The sequence below is a fragment of the Lactuca virosa genome, chromosome 5 (assembly GCF_052849685.1).
Source record: "Lactuca virosa cultivar CGN04683 chromosome 5, Lactuca_virosa_CGN04683_v6, whole genome shotgun sequence".
NCBI lineage: Eukaryota > Viridiplantae > Streptophyta > Magnoliopsida > Asterales > Asteraceae > Lactuca > Lactuca virosa.
In genome coordinates this window covers 450,624,589-450,639,727 of record NC_136430.1, presented here as the reverse complement: position 1 = coordinate 450,639,727, position 15,139 = coordinate 450,624,589, and the positions used below count along the sequence as shown (strand labels likewise).

General features: G+C 36.3%; 2 long non-coding RNA genes across 2 annotated transcripts; both read left to right on the top strand.

Moving 5' to 3' along the window:
* The first annotated feature begins 2,874 nt into the window (after nt 1-2,874).
* Nucleotides 2,875-3,674, top strand: LOC145116806 (uncharacterized). The gene is made up of 3 exons (XR_013712316.1): nt 2,875-3,085; nt 3,208-3,311; nt 3,418-3,674. It is a non-coding gene; the product is annotated as an uncharacterized LOC145116806 (long non-coding RNA).
* Nucleotides 3,675-5,655: 1,981 nt separating this feature from the next.
* Nucleotides 5,656-6,958, top strand: LOC145116214 (uncharacterized). Its single transcript, XR_013711924.1, has 2 exons — nt 5,656-6,088; nt 6,557-6,958. It is a non-coding gene; the product is annotated as an uncharacterized LOC145116214 (long non-coding RNA).
* The last annotated feature ends 8,181 nt before the right edge of the window (nt 6,959-15,139 follow it).

The following is a 15,139-nucleotide window of genomic DNA, read 5'->3' as shown; positions in this document are numbered from 1 at the left end:
CTTATGAACCAGCTACTCCCTAGGAAGCAATTATCTCGAAAGAAGTGGATTTATGGATTGGAGCTATGAGTGAGGAAATCGAGTAGCTTCATACAAAGAGATGTGGGATCTTGTAAAGGTACCAAAGGGAAGACATGTTGTAGGATGCAAATAAGTTTTCAAGAAGAAAATCAGATTTTTGGGTGTCGAGTCAACTCGGTATATGGCATGACTCGGGGCTAAGGGATATAGCCAAAGGAAAGGTCGACTATAATGAGATTTTCTCACCATTAGTTCGACACACATTGATTTGTTTTGTTGATTTCCTTAGTATCACATCATAATTGGAGTTGGAGCAACTCGATGTGAAGACGAATTTTCTTCATGGGAATCTCAATGAAGAAATCTTTATGAGTCAACTGGAAGGATTTTTGTTCAAGGCAAACAAAGTTATGTTTGTCGATTACGCAAATCGCTTTACGAGTTGAAACAATCGTCGATGCAATGATACAAAAGATTTGACGAGTTTATGGTAAAACATCGATTTTGAAGAAGTTTTTATGATTGTTGCGTTTATCACCGGAAAATGGGTGATGGATCGAAAATTTATTTACTTTTGTACGTTGATGATATGTTAGTGGCGGCGAAGAATATTGAATAGGTTAAGAAATTGAAATTAATTCTTAATTTTGAGTTCGATACGAAGGATTTGGGTCCGGCTCGGAAAATCTTAGGGATGAAAATCATTCAGGATTGTGAACATGGAAACTTTTCTTGTCATAGAAAAGTTACATCGAGAAGATTATCACCCGGTTCGGTATGAGTTCGGCAAAACCGGTAAATATTCCTTCGCCGGGAATTTGATGTACGTCATGGTGTGTACGAGACCGGGTATTTCTCATTCGGTAAGTGTAGTTTCTCTCTACATGCCAAATCCCGGAAAAGAGCATTGGGTTGCAATAAAACGAATATTCCTGTATTTTAAGGGAATGTTCAATATAGGTCTCATTTATGGAGGTGATAGCCCAAATACCGACCAAATTGGGCTTGTGAACAATCCAAACAGCCGTGATTTTGAGGATTAAAATAGTAGGGGCGAGCCACATTTGCAAGGTGTTTCAAGTTCCCTAGGTGAAGACGAGACCCAGTTTCATTCTATAGATCAAGATATATCGTGAAGGCAGACAAATCCACCTATTCGGTATGGTTTCGAGGACTTGGTGGCTTATGTACTACAAGTAGCGGATGGGATGAAATCTTATGAACCGGCTACTTCCTAGGAAGCAATTATCTCGAAAGAAGTGGATTTATGGATTGGAGCTATGAGTGAGGAAATCGAGTAGCTTCATACAAAGAGATGTGGGATCTTGTAAAGGTACCAAAGGGAAGACATGTTGTAGGATGCAAATAAGTTTTCAAGAAGAAAATCAAATTTTTGGGTGTCGAGTCAACTCGGTATATGGCATGACTCGGGGCTAAGGGATATAGCCAAAGGAAAGGTCGACTATAATGAGATTTTCTCACCATTAGTTCGACACACATTGATTTGTTTTGTTGATTTCCTTAGTATCACATCATAATTGGAGTTGGAGCAACTCGATGTGAAGACGATTTTTCTTCATGGGAATCTCAATGAAGAAATCTTTATGAGTCAACTGGAAGGATTTTTGTTCAAGGCAAACAAAGTTATGTTTGTCGATTACGCAAATCGCTTTACGAGTTGAAACAATCGTCGATGCAATGATACAAAAGATTTGACGAGTTTATGGTAAAACATTGATTTTGAAGAAGTTTTTATGATTGTTGCGTTTATCACCGGAAAATGGGTGATGGATCGAAAATTTATTTACTTTTGTACGTTGATGATATGTTAGTGGCGGCGAAGAATATTGAATAGGTTAAGAAATTGAAATTAATTCTTAATTTTGAGTTCGATACGAAGGATTTGGGTCCGACTCGGAAAATCTTAGGGATGAAAATCATTCAGGATTGTGAACATGGAAACTTTTCTTGTCATAGAAAAGTTACATCGAGAAGATTATCACCCGGTTCGGTATGAGTTCGGCAAAATCGGTAAATATTCCTTCGCCGGGAATTTGATGTACGTCATGGTGTGTACGAGACCGGGTATTTCTCATTCGGTAAGTGTAGTTTCTCTCTACATGCCAAATCCCGGAAAAGAGCATTGGGTTGCAGTAAAACGAATATTCCTGTATTTTAAGGGAACGTTCAATATAGGTCTCATTTATGGAGGTGATCGAGAGTGTTTGGTTACCGGGTATTCAGATTCAGATTATGCAGCGGATTTGGATGCTAGAAGGCCGCTAATGGGTTATGTCTATACGATTGGAAATTCGGTCGTGAGTTGGAAGGCAACTCTTCGGCATACGTTAGCTTTGTCTACAACTGAAGCTGAGTATATGGCTTTGACAAAAACGAAAAAGGAGGCGATTTGGCTAAAAGGATTGACCGGTGATCTTGGTATTAGTCAAGATCAAGCATTGGTCTATTGTGATAGCATGAGTGCTAGATGTTTGGCCAAAGACCAAGTATTTCAAGACCAGACCAAACACATTGATGTATGTTATCATTTTATTCGGTTCGTGACACGAGTGAAGGTGGCAAAGATTGGAACTCATGAGAACCCGACAGATATGTTGACAAAGTCGCTCCCGAAACGCAAGTATTGACATTGCTTGGATTTTCTCAACATTGATAGTTGGAAAAATGTGGTGACTTAGTAGAAAAATCAAGGTGGAGATTTGTGGGTTATTTTGTGATTTTTCTACAAAATATGAGGGACCGTTTGTGCATATTTTTCAAATCAAATTGGTTTTGACTTGGTTAAAAATAAAAAGGTAGAAACTCTCGTATATACAGCAGCAGCTAAAAGAATTATTCAAAGTTCTGTTTTTCATTTTCTCTTACATAGTTGTAGTTCTTTCAATTCTTGAGCAATACGAGAATCAACAATTTTTGGCTAGTTCTTACTAATTTCTAGTGTTGTTTTCGTTGTAATTCCATATTTGATTTTGATTTGGCATAACAGAAGAATTGGGTATTTAGGGCATGCCCAAAACAAAATGTATCATTCCCTTTTTCGTTTGTAAGTTTTGTTCAGGGGATGTGAATTTGATGTGAATTTGTCGTAAAATTCAAATTGTATTTAATTTTTTATTTTTCTTATGCGGAAGATAGTTGATTTTGTTTTCTTGGGTTCGGTTCTAGGTACCTCAAAGACCTTCAATTTCTCCTTAAGATTCAAGAACTAGAGCTTCTTCATGATTAGTCTGCATAAAACCCATGATCCTAAATTACAAAGCGAAGTTAAGGTTTTTATTTGATCCAATTTCAGTTTTGATCCAATTTCATTATTAGTCTGCTTTAATATTAATTTAAAATTAAGTTGGCATTCTCTAACGATATTTTTTCTCTCAGGGATCAGGCTTGTGCTAATGGCGACGAAAATTTGAAGGTTAACCCATTAGCATTCCTAATGAAATCATCACTTCTTTTCCATCTCTATTGCATCTTGATTGATTTAAACCTGTTTCTAATTGGGAGCTTTTTCTGCCTATTAGCTATTTGATAAAATGCACCAATGAACTCAATTTAGTATTGTAGGATGCAACTTAGTTGATGTACTCTTTATATGGTTGTCCATATTTTGCAAATTTTGTAACTCTTGCCTTTTATTTGCTTTTATTCCTATGACCGATGTTTATTTCTCTGATGGTAATCTTATTTGGTTAATATAATTTCATTTTCATTTTTTTTTTCTATCAGTTATCAAAGTATTTTGTTTTCAGTTTTTTCGTAATTAAAGTGTTGTACTTTTAATGAGATTTAAGGGTTGTTCCTGATTCTACTGGAGAGTGGGACTATGTAGGTTGCCTGATGATCTTGTTGCATAGTTAGGATTGAGGTTCACGTGACGTGGCATGGAACGTGTCGAATGTAGCAATGTTTTTTTAACAACGAAACCCATACTATTTTTTTCCATTATATTTTATAAACTGTTTCTTATTATTCTATTTTCTTTGACATAATGTACGTAGGTTTAGAGGTCAACATGTGCGACCAAAGAATTTATTTACAGACTTTCTTTACTTAATAATAAGCATCATATGTGTATATAACTATTGACGTAACATTCTTATTGAATGGCATTTTAAGTTGAAAGAGGGGTTTCTCTACCTTCTTGATTGAGGTAATTTTAATTTTTTAAAGGGTAGATTGCCGGAAATATTATTGTACTTTCTGTTTTTTTACCGATATTGGAATATAGTATTACTATATGGGGATGATTTTTTCAAAAGCACAACCAAAACGAAATGGTATAATAAACAAATAAATGAATGTTAATTTGTTGCTATTTGTTGCATTTTACGCTGCTAAAAATAGGCTAAGACCGGTCGGTATACTCTCTCCTGCATACTATGGTGGCTGGTTTGGCATCTCAATGTGTGGTGCACACAACACCGTTCCCCCCCTTCGAAACTGCGGTATGCTAACCATTTGGGTTGTGGTGACTTGGTAAGGCATGTGGAAGATATGGTGGATAACCTATTGACCCATGTTCAAATCCTGGCACTACTCAGCCCTTGTGGCCATGGAGGTTCGCCTGCAGTGACTCCAAGGCATGAGGCAAAGCCTCATGTTTGCAGCGGGGAATTAGTCGGTGCGCGAAAGCTGGCCCGGAAACCCTCGTTAGGGAAGTTCCCTTTCCAAAAAAAAAAACTGCGGTATGCTCACCGCAGGCGACGACCTTAAAGCATGCATTTTGTGACCATTTATGCTTTGTGACAGTTGGCAAACGGTTATTTTTCAAAATCTTTTATATTTTTAATTTTTTTTCTTAATAATTCAATTATAAATTCAACCCATATCTCAAACATATATCACACACAACTCTCTCAATTCTAAAACTTTTCAAACCTTTTTTGTTTTAAAATGAATCCAAACAATTCTCAATTTACCGCTCGGAGCAAATCACGTCTAAATGTTCGAAGATCGAAAACATCCGTTTACCGACCTCAACTTGATTCATCCATGATTTCGCCCCAACCACAACCCCGTCCCGAGGGGCGGAGGCAATGTGGGGGCTAGCATGTGTTTTACCTCCCCAACAATTCTTATTTGATTTACCTAAAGATTATTCTTCCTTTCATGACATTGAATTTCATCACTTAATCGTTTTTTTATCATCTTAGCCCACCTGCCACCCCGATGGCCCAATAATTTGATTAGTCTAAGCCTTTAAGGAATCTAGCAATTACATAAATATCAAATTTTTTATTATATTCAACGGATCAACGATACACAGCATTGCTTTTAACCATCTGTTTTTACCAACATCAATTTCAATAACAAATAATTTAAACTAGTTGTTTGGATTAAAGTTTACTATAAGTATTTATGGTTTTATTATGGTTTGTATTAAACCTTTATAATATATTTTATGCGAGTGAAACTTTATCTCTAAAAGTATTAATATAAAAACTACTATATGGTTTATAATATATTTTGTGCAAGTGAAACTTTATCTCTAAAATATTAATATAAAAATTATGGATATTGACGTTTTGGTTACGAAGGTTATCGTTAAAATGATAACGTGAATCAAATTTCATACATTGTCTAGTTTGGGTTTCAATTTTTTTTAGAACGGTTACACACCGATCCACTATACTACTTGTATTCTTTATATTTCATTTCAAACCAGACTTAGGAGCTGTTTGTTTGCCTCTTAATTTGAAAATTAAGAGGCAGTCTTTTAAAAATTCAGATTCAGACCGTTTGGTAGCCTATTATTTTTTGCCTCTTAATTTTGTAAATGCCACTTAAACTTTCAGAGGTAGAACAATGTCTGAAATTTTAAAAGAACGCGTCTTTCCCCTTTGTACCCCCAAGATTACAACGCTCTTTTCTCCACCTGCGTCTTTTCTTCACCTCATACTTCACGAGACCGGCACCCCCTTCTCCCTTTCACTTCCTCTCCGAGCTGCCTCCCTCCACCAACGATTTCGCCGTCTCCATCTCCGCCGATTGCGCCGCCTCCTCTATCTCCGCCGGTAGCGCCACCTTCCTCGTCAAAACACCTTTCTTGGTAAGTTTTTTTTCCCTAAAACTCGATTATATTCGTGGGAATGGTTGTGATGTTGGTAGAGATCGGATTATTTGCTTGAAATCATATTCTTTCCCTAATGCAAACACCTTCTTAACCTTCTGAGCCCTAGCGCTCGGGCGATTTCGGCGACCCTACCGCTGGTGTTTCCTTCTCATCCTCGGTGATGCGTTCACCTCCGTCAACCAATTTGTGATTTTATATTCTACTTCTAGATTTTCGTTATGAATTTTGTTTTGATTTGTTGAAGGTTAGTCCACAGACTCGCAAAATGACCTTTCTCCCTTTTCCCAATTTTACTTGACATTTGGATGTCGTGACTGATCTTGACAAATCTGATTTCATGATTTAGAGCGAGGGTATTTCTAATGATGTGATTTTTTTGAATATGCTTATTGGATTTCCTTCTTACATAATATGCACGCATATCTCTGTCTTGTGTGATTTCAGAAGCCCAACTACAGGATTGCTTCAAAGATTGATTGGTCTTTTGTTCTACATGATGTAACATGGATATGGCTTATCAATTGTAGTTGTTCAGTATGGTTGGAACCTGACATTCATCCAATTTGTGTTGCAGAAGGCTATAGGATTGCTTCAAAGATTGATGTTGATCATATGCAACGAATCTCACACATGAAGAAATCCAAGATAGGAAAGGCATCAAAACGGAAGGATAGGTTCAGTTAATTTTAGAAAGAACAAATTGGAATAGTTTTTGTGTTAGTGTTTGAAAATATTTATGTTTGGATTTTATTTGAATTTTAGTATTATTTGGTGGATTTGAAAATATTTTTGTTTGATTTGGATTATGTATTGTGTTTATATATATATTTTATAATCATTCAAAGAGTTTGTTCAGTTATTTTTTAAAACAAAAATATTGAAATAAACAAAAATTATACAGAAGGGTAAAATGGTCATTTTTATCATTCAGAATTGCAATTCAGATGTTCCAACCAAACAGTATGTTATAAATTCAGATCTTAAAAATTCAGACCTTCTTAGAAATTCAAACCTTTTAAAAATTCAGATCTTAAAAATTCAGACTCTACCAAACAGCCCCTTACTTTTGGCTGGGACATCTAAATGTAATTTCATAATAAAGAAAATAAAGTTTAAATATGCAATAATTTTTGTGTAATTCATAGAATGCTTATTAATAAATATTCAATGCTTTTACTTGTATAAATGTATTAAAAGTAGATATTAGAAAAATAAAAAATGATAATGCCCTTAGTTATATGATAATAGAATAAAAGTAGATATATATAAACAGAATAATTAAATATTTAAAAAGTAAAAATTTTTAAAATTAAAATATAATTGGGCTAGGGGTACGGGGACATGTTGTTTGGCATAGTTTCCCTCTACTCATCACCATTTGCTTTCATGTTAATACAATCTTCTTCGATGTTATACCTGCAACGAAGAGAGAGGTATAGAGAAGAAAAGACATGATTAGAAGAAAAGAAGTTGATTGTATCGTGCCCTCTTGTGGTAAACACAACTAAGCGCCACAGCCGTGCACCGAGGGTGGTGTGAATGACTGTGGCCAAGCCGCCACCTAAGTCACGAATGGGCCCGTTACACGTATACCCAAAGAACTTGAAGGGGTAATATGAGATATTATTAAAGATAAAAAAGTTAGATGTTCAAATTTTCATAGTATATGGACCGTTGAATATATATTAAATGATCAATAATAATTAACAAATAACTTACATTCTTCAATGATATTGAATCATCTTGACCATCCAAACAAATAGTAAAAAGCTCTAAAAAGGTATATCAAATGCTCTTATACATCCCAATCTAAATTTAAGTATTGGCACTAGAGATGCACAAACCTCGGATTCGATCCGATCCGGTTCGATGACATCAAAGGCAATCCGGTTTCAGCGAAGATCCGATCCAGTTTTAAACCAGTTTTGACCGGTTTTCCCTCCCCTGAATCCGAATCGGTTTAATCCGATCCGAAATCTGATCCGATTTTTGCAATTTTTTTTTCAAAAAAAACATTTTTTCGACCTCATATATAACACAAAATGCAACATAGGTTCATTAAAATAGTTAAAACATACATCAAATGTCGAATTAGAAAGAGTTTACAAACTAGTTAACTAATAATAATAATAATAATGTGGCGTTATAACATTTAGCCAAATAGAAATAGTTTTTGTGGTCTTCCACTTCGTGTCGCCTTCACTAAAATATTCTTCAACCGCCACGCAAATAGTTAGGGGTCTTATCAATACCATATTCTTCATCTTCGTCTTCGTCTTCATTGTCATCGTCTTCGTCTTCCGGAGGTGTTGATAAGCCTTGTGCATATTCTTCATCCATGATCTCTGGTTCAACATTTTGTGGTAGTGGGCCTTCTAGTGATGCCAAGTGTTGTATACGTTCCACCGAATCCAAGTAATCCTTCAAGCAAACGCAAACCTCTACCGCAACCGGGGTAAGATTGGTCCTCAACTTTGATAAAACTCTACCACTAAAAGAAAAAGCGGAATCCGAAGCTACCGTGGAAGCTTGGACGGTTAGTAAATCGTGGGCCATGATGGAGAGAATAGGAAATTGTGCTTCCTTTTCTCTCCACCAAGCCAAAAGATCCAAAATTTTAAATTGTGGTGCACTCATGAATTTTAAAAAGTTTGACCCCATATAAATTCCAAGTTTGCTACTAGGGGTTAATGTGCGTGCTCTTTTGTTTTGTTCCTCCAAAAGGTAGTTATAGAGGTCGATATGAAAATCTGTTCGACCCCCACTACTACCCGATGCACCACTAGTAGATTCGGTTACACTTGCAAAAGTGTTTCACATATTGCCATAGTTTGTAGCGTAAATGTCAAACAAATTAGTAAAAGTATTATTAAAATTGTGTATTTGGTTACGGATGTAGTTTGAGTCATCTTTGTGCAAATTTAAAGACATAGAAATTTTGGCAATCAAAGTCTCTACACCCGTAACATTGATACATGGGTTTAATGCCGCGGCGCAAGTAAAAAGTGGTGGCATTTCTTTGAAATATTTGACTAATTTTTGTCTCATTGGTCTCGTAACCAAAACAAATATTTCACTTCTTTGTTCAAAACGCTCCAATTACGCGGACATCAACCATAATTCATTTAGTAACAACGGACTAGTACGGTAATACACGTCCGATAAAAAAGTGGTTGATTATTTAAAAACTTTTAACATTTCCACAAACTCTTCCATCAAATCCCAATCAAAATCCGAAATCGGGTTTTTTCCTTTTGAAATTGTGTCGTAAAATAATTGCAAAGCGATTCTTTGACGTGTCAAACCTTCAAACATCATGCACGTCGAACTCCATGTAGTGTCAACATCCCAATGAGGATTATATGCAGTTACGTTAATGGAAATGGTAAACTTTCTATATTTTTCCATTTTAGCTTTATTTTTTCCAAAAACTCTAGTTAACACAGTTTTGAATTTTTCAATCGTCCAATCTATCATTTTTAAACCATCTTGTACCGCAAGATTAATAATGTGACAAACACATCTATTATGAAAAAATTAGCCATCCAAAATAGGTTTATATTTTGCAATTAATCTTTTTGCGGTGACGATATTATTACTTGCATTGTCAAACGAAATAGAGAAGATTTTGTCGCGTAAATTATAAGTCTCTATAACGCTTACTAAAATTGCAAATAATCGTGCCCCTGTGTGAGGATGCGCAAAAAGTTCAAAAGCAATGACTCGTTTGTTCATTACCCAAGTAGAGGGATCTATCCAATGTGCCGTGACAGCAAGATAGCTTTTGGGTCAACTTCCGGTGGATGACCAAACATCACAAGTTAAAGAAACACCGGTTTTTATATTTAAAAATCTCAATTGCATATCTTTTTTGGCTATACCCCAATACTTTAAAGCATCACGTCTAAGAGAAGTGCGACTTACTTGCCGGTATTGTGGTTGCATTTTTTCCAGCAAAATCCTTGTTAATCGTGGGTTGTCGAAGTGGTTGAAAGGCAAGCCCTCTTGAATCACGAACTTGCAAAAGTTTTCACGAATGTCATAATTGTTGTAAATAAAGATCGACCCGTCGGGAGTAATATTTGGTTGATCCGGATCGCATTGACCTTTTACAACCGGACAAGTTTTTGTTGTATGACTCATCAACGTATTATTGCCATCTTTTCCCAAAAACATCCCGCACATCTTGCATCTCGTTTTTTCCTTCCCGTTCGACAATAAACACAAATCACAATGTTCCCACACTTCTTTATTCCGAGTGGTTGGTATGATTTTAACCACCGTTGCATCCGAATCTTGACCCGCGGTAGAATTTATCGAGCTCATTTTTTGGAGTATTATGAAAATAGAAGTATAAACTAGTAGAAATTTGTGTAAAATGGAAATGTAGCAAATGACATGTATTTATATGTGTTTAGAAGGGCCAAAAAGTCAAGAAAAGTCAAACTAGCCGTTTTTTGAGGGTTCCAACGGTTAGAAAAAAAATTGAAAATGCCCGTTTTTAACGGTAAAAAAAAAAACGGTTTGAATCCGGTTTTGGATCCGGTTTGAGTCGAATCCGGTTTACGATCCGGGGTCCAATCCGATACTACGTCCGAAGCACCAAACCGGTTTGAATCCGGTCACCGGTTTAATCCGAACCGGTTCGGTCAAAACCGATTTTGACCAAATCCGGTTTCCAGATCGGATCGGATCCTATACCCGGATCCGGTTTTCGTGTGCATCTCTAATTGGCACCTACTCTCTTTCTCTCACTCCTAACGCCTTTTCTTTCAGCCACCCACATATGCTGCAATAGAAGAAGGGTTATTTTAAATACTAAATTTATAATTAGATGAATCATTATTGCCGTTGAAAACCATTATTAGGCTGGTGGGTATGGGTTGGTGTTATAACATCAAAAAATTGTCACCTCATATGTCATATCATCCTTAACACCACACTATTTTTTTAGGAAATACCCACGACACCACCACACCAATTTATAGGAAAAAATATTATTTTTTGTTTTTTTTAAGTAATGTGAGTTAAAAAATGGTCCTATTGGTTGTTCTTCCCATTGAGCTACATTATCATGGAAACAAGGTATAAACAACGGGTTTCGGGGGTGGTGTACATTTGGCCTTAACGTCGTTGTGGAGGTGCCACATCGGCCTCCACGATGTTAAGGTGACCCATACCCAAGCGTCTTTAGACTATTACATTATTCTATTCAAATTTCTTATTACACCCACCTTGGATTTACACATAAATTTCATATAATATTTTTAAGTTTTCAAAATTTTATTTATAACTTTGTTATGTTAATATACATGTGAATCCTTTTTACTTTTTGATATTTAACTAGAAATTGTCTCATCCCGCTTCGCGGGGGACACATACGAGGTTTCGCTAGAGATGGGGGCGCAAATTGTGTAAACAGAAAACCTGCAAATATACAAACTCATGTGGCAAAATTGTTAAAACAAAAAAAAGTGTAGGACACGAAACTTGACAATATATTGTGGGGGCCTGCTGGGGGAATAATTTGTAAATTTTCTATTAGGTATGGATTATTTTTGTAATTTTTTTAATCATATAACTGTTTTTGTAAAAAAAATGCACAATGACATTTTGTGTAAATTACAGGGACAATTTTATAATTTATTTTCGACAAAGGGGCCAAGCCTGACAACATAAAAAAATATTAAACATATAGATTGTTTTGTTTCTGTAAAAGACAAACCTCACAATGATCTTTTCTGTAAATTTCAAAATTATAAGGATAAAATTTGTTAATATCTAAAAGCTTTGTGGCAAAACTCCAAAATGATAAAGTTTAGTGGCAAAATTTCAAAATTCCAAAAGAATATTGTTCATAACAACTTTCTAATTAATATATAACTTTCTAAATAATATACAGTATAATTCTTATTAGTTATTGTGCACATTTAGTTTTATATAATTTTTAGTTATTTTTTTAACAATATAATTTGTAAATTATTTATTATTATTAGTTTTTTATAATTATATGGTAAATCATATAATCCTAAGGTAGGTAAATCTTGAACAAGAAAAAAACTATTAATTTTATTTTCAAATGAAAAGAAGTTATTTATGACCCATAATTACATATGTTTAGTGATAATATTAGAGAAAATGTTCATAATACACGACAAGGGAATAGTAATTTTGAATAACCAATTAATGTTGAACCAGAAAAAATGACACTTCAAATTTAAGAGAGGTAAACTTAGATTCTTTAATCCGTGATCCCGGAGAACGACCTTCGATATTAAGTTATCCAAGTCACAAACGTGATGGTAGGCTACGCTGCAAAGTCTCTATTGAGGCTATTAAATGGCTCGCGTTTCGAACATATGCTTTAAGAGGTCATATGAACGACCTAACTTAAGAAATCAAGGGAATTTAGTTGGTTGATTGCTGTAAGGTCCTGAAAACGGATCTTACCAGTGATCAAACAATCAAACAATCAAATAGAACAAGAATTGGAGTAGAAGTAGAATAGAAACAAGCTTGCACACGCTTTATAACTGAAAAACGTCGGGTACAACTTGTTTACAGCGACCGTGAACTCTCTAGGATCAACAACAGATAATGACCTACACAACCTCTATTTATAGGACACTTGGGCCGGAAACAGGGTTTACGGCCGTAAACACACTACAAAGTCGTAAACACCAAAATAACCTACTATTACATCATAAAGACTCAAAAGAACAATTAAAATAGAAAGCCTAGACCAAACCACTAACTGGACCCTTCAATCTCCCCCTTGGTTTGGTGCTAGCTTGGACTCAATCTTAGTCGACCACCATCACGTCTGACTTCCCCATTGCCCCGTTCCACATCCTTTTGTTAATGATATCGGCAACCATAGACGTATATTCTTTAGCAGCTGGCTCAAAAATATCTTCTGCAACCTTGATCTGATGAAGGTTCAACTGATGAATATCCTATTTCCCAAACTGAAGCAAATCTCTTTTGTCATATAAACGAATGCATCCATTTTCAAGCTTTATGACAGCAGAGGCTGTAGTTTCATCAAACACCCAGTAAAGCATGGACTTTAAAGATCCATCTGGATGATTCTGAAGTACAGGAATCTGTTTTACTTGATTGGTAGCAGGCCACATCACAGATCGAACAGGAAGATTGGTTTTGGGATCAAGTACACTTGGGTATAGTTTAATAATAGACTCTGCAGTCTTCATTGAAGGAAAACCCTTTACCACTTGATCTTCCAAAAAATGCTTGAATTGTGTTGCCTTGGGATTTTGTGAAGGATTTGCAAAATGAGCTTTCGATAATTTTGAAGATCAACCCTGGTCCAGGAATGGAAATCATGAGCATCTTTATATAGTTCTGTGTTGCCACTTTTCCGTCTCACGATCCACATATTTAAAGTGTTGTGAAAGCCCCATGAAACAATCCCTGACCTATCACCATATACATCTCTAAAACTTTTCTCTCCAAGATCTGTAACAGTGATGTTAGGTTGATCCCCAGGAGCATTTTGATCCGAGCTCCTTTTAAACAACAGTTGACCTTTCTCAGCTGCTTTGTCCAATTTGGCACGTTTCAGAGCTACCACATTTGGAGCTTGAGCTGGTTCCTTATCAAATCGATCCACAACTCGAGGAGTTTGAGCAGATGCTGGAACAACGGGGACATCTTGATTAGGGATATAAATTCTACGCTCATCAACGGACGACTTGAACTTATCTCTAAGTTCTTCTTCCAACTTCTTCTTCAAGTCGTAGTAACTTGCAATGAGAAGACCGAAATGAGTCTGAAGATCAGTAATTTGCTTTGTCTTTAACACCTTGTCTTCTTCAAGATCAGCAACTTGAATCTTGAGCTTGGAGTTTTCAGTTAAAAGATCAGCCACCTGAATGTCAAGCTCAATATTCTTCTGATTAAGCACATTTATTTCCGATTGAAGACCAAGAAGTGTGGGATTATCTCCTCCTGAGTGACCTTCTCCAATAGAAATTCACTTGGCTCGGGAGGAAGGCATTGAGCTTTGTTCTTGAGCCAAATGCATGGCAAACCTCACAGAGGCAACGTCATGATCAGGCCTGGGAGGAAAGAATCGAGCGGGAGTTGAAGAACCACCAGCTTCATAGGTGGTGCTAGGTCCTTCATTGATAGGTCCTGATGAAACAATAGGAGTAGTGGTTGATAATTGTGTTGGGAGGCCTTGAAGTATATCAGAAACAAGAATTCCCTGACGGGGATCACGTCTTCTTCTTTTTAGAAGAGGTTGAGAGGTCTGAGTTGTTGTATGATCACTCTGAAGTGGTTCTGTGGTAGGAGAAACAATATCAAGGGGAGGAATCCCTGACACTGTCTCCATAGGAGTTGATGTGTCAACCACTTGTTTGTTAGTAGGAGGCGTTGATTCGAGAACATCTTCCGTTTCCCGTATATCCGTTGCTGGATGAGCAACATCATGGATATTGTCAAAAAACACGTCGAGGTTTTCATTGGACAAAAGATTTTCATTGCTTCCAAAATTCAAGGAAATATCACCCTTGTCATAGCCAGTAAGATCGAGATCCTCGAATGAATCATGAGCATCTTCAGTGTTTGCATATGCAGTTTCCTTAGTTCCTTCACTGAAGTCACTTTGAACACGTACTGATGTCAGATCATGTTCCTCAGCCACAGATGCATTAGGAACTGTTGTATCTTCTTCTTCATCGTGATCTGACACTGTGATAACGTCATCTTCTGAAATCACCCTCTCTGAAGACGTAGGCTCAGAAGATAACTTGTCAGAAGATCCATGAGACTCGGATGCTTCGTTCAACTCAGCAAATTTTCCAAACTTCACAAGCGGATACTTTCCTTGGAATACAACCTTTCCTTTGCGATTCTGCTTGATTAACCCAACAGTATGTGGACCTAGAGACTTCATGTCTAAGGTGTCTCCCTCCTTGACTATCTCGGGGAATTGTATGTCAATGAACATTTGGATAAATCCGGGATACATTAAGAAAGTATCCCGGGTTATTGCGTTGA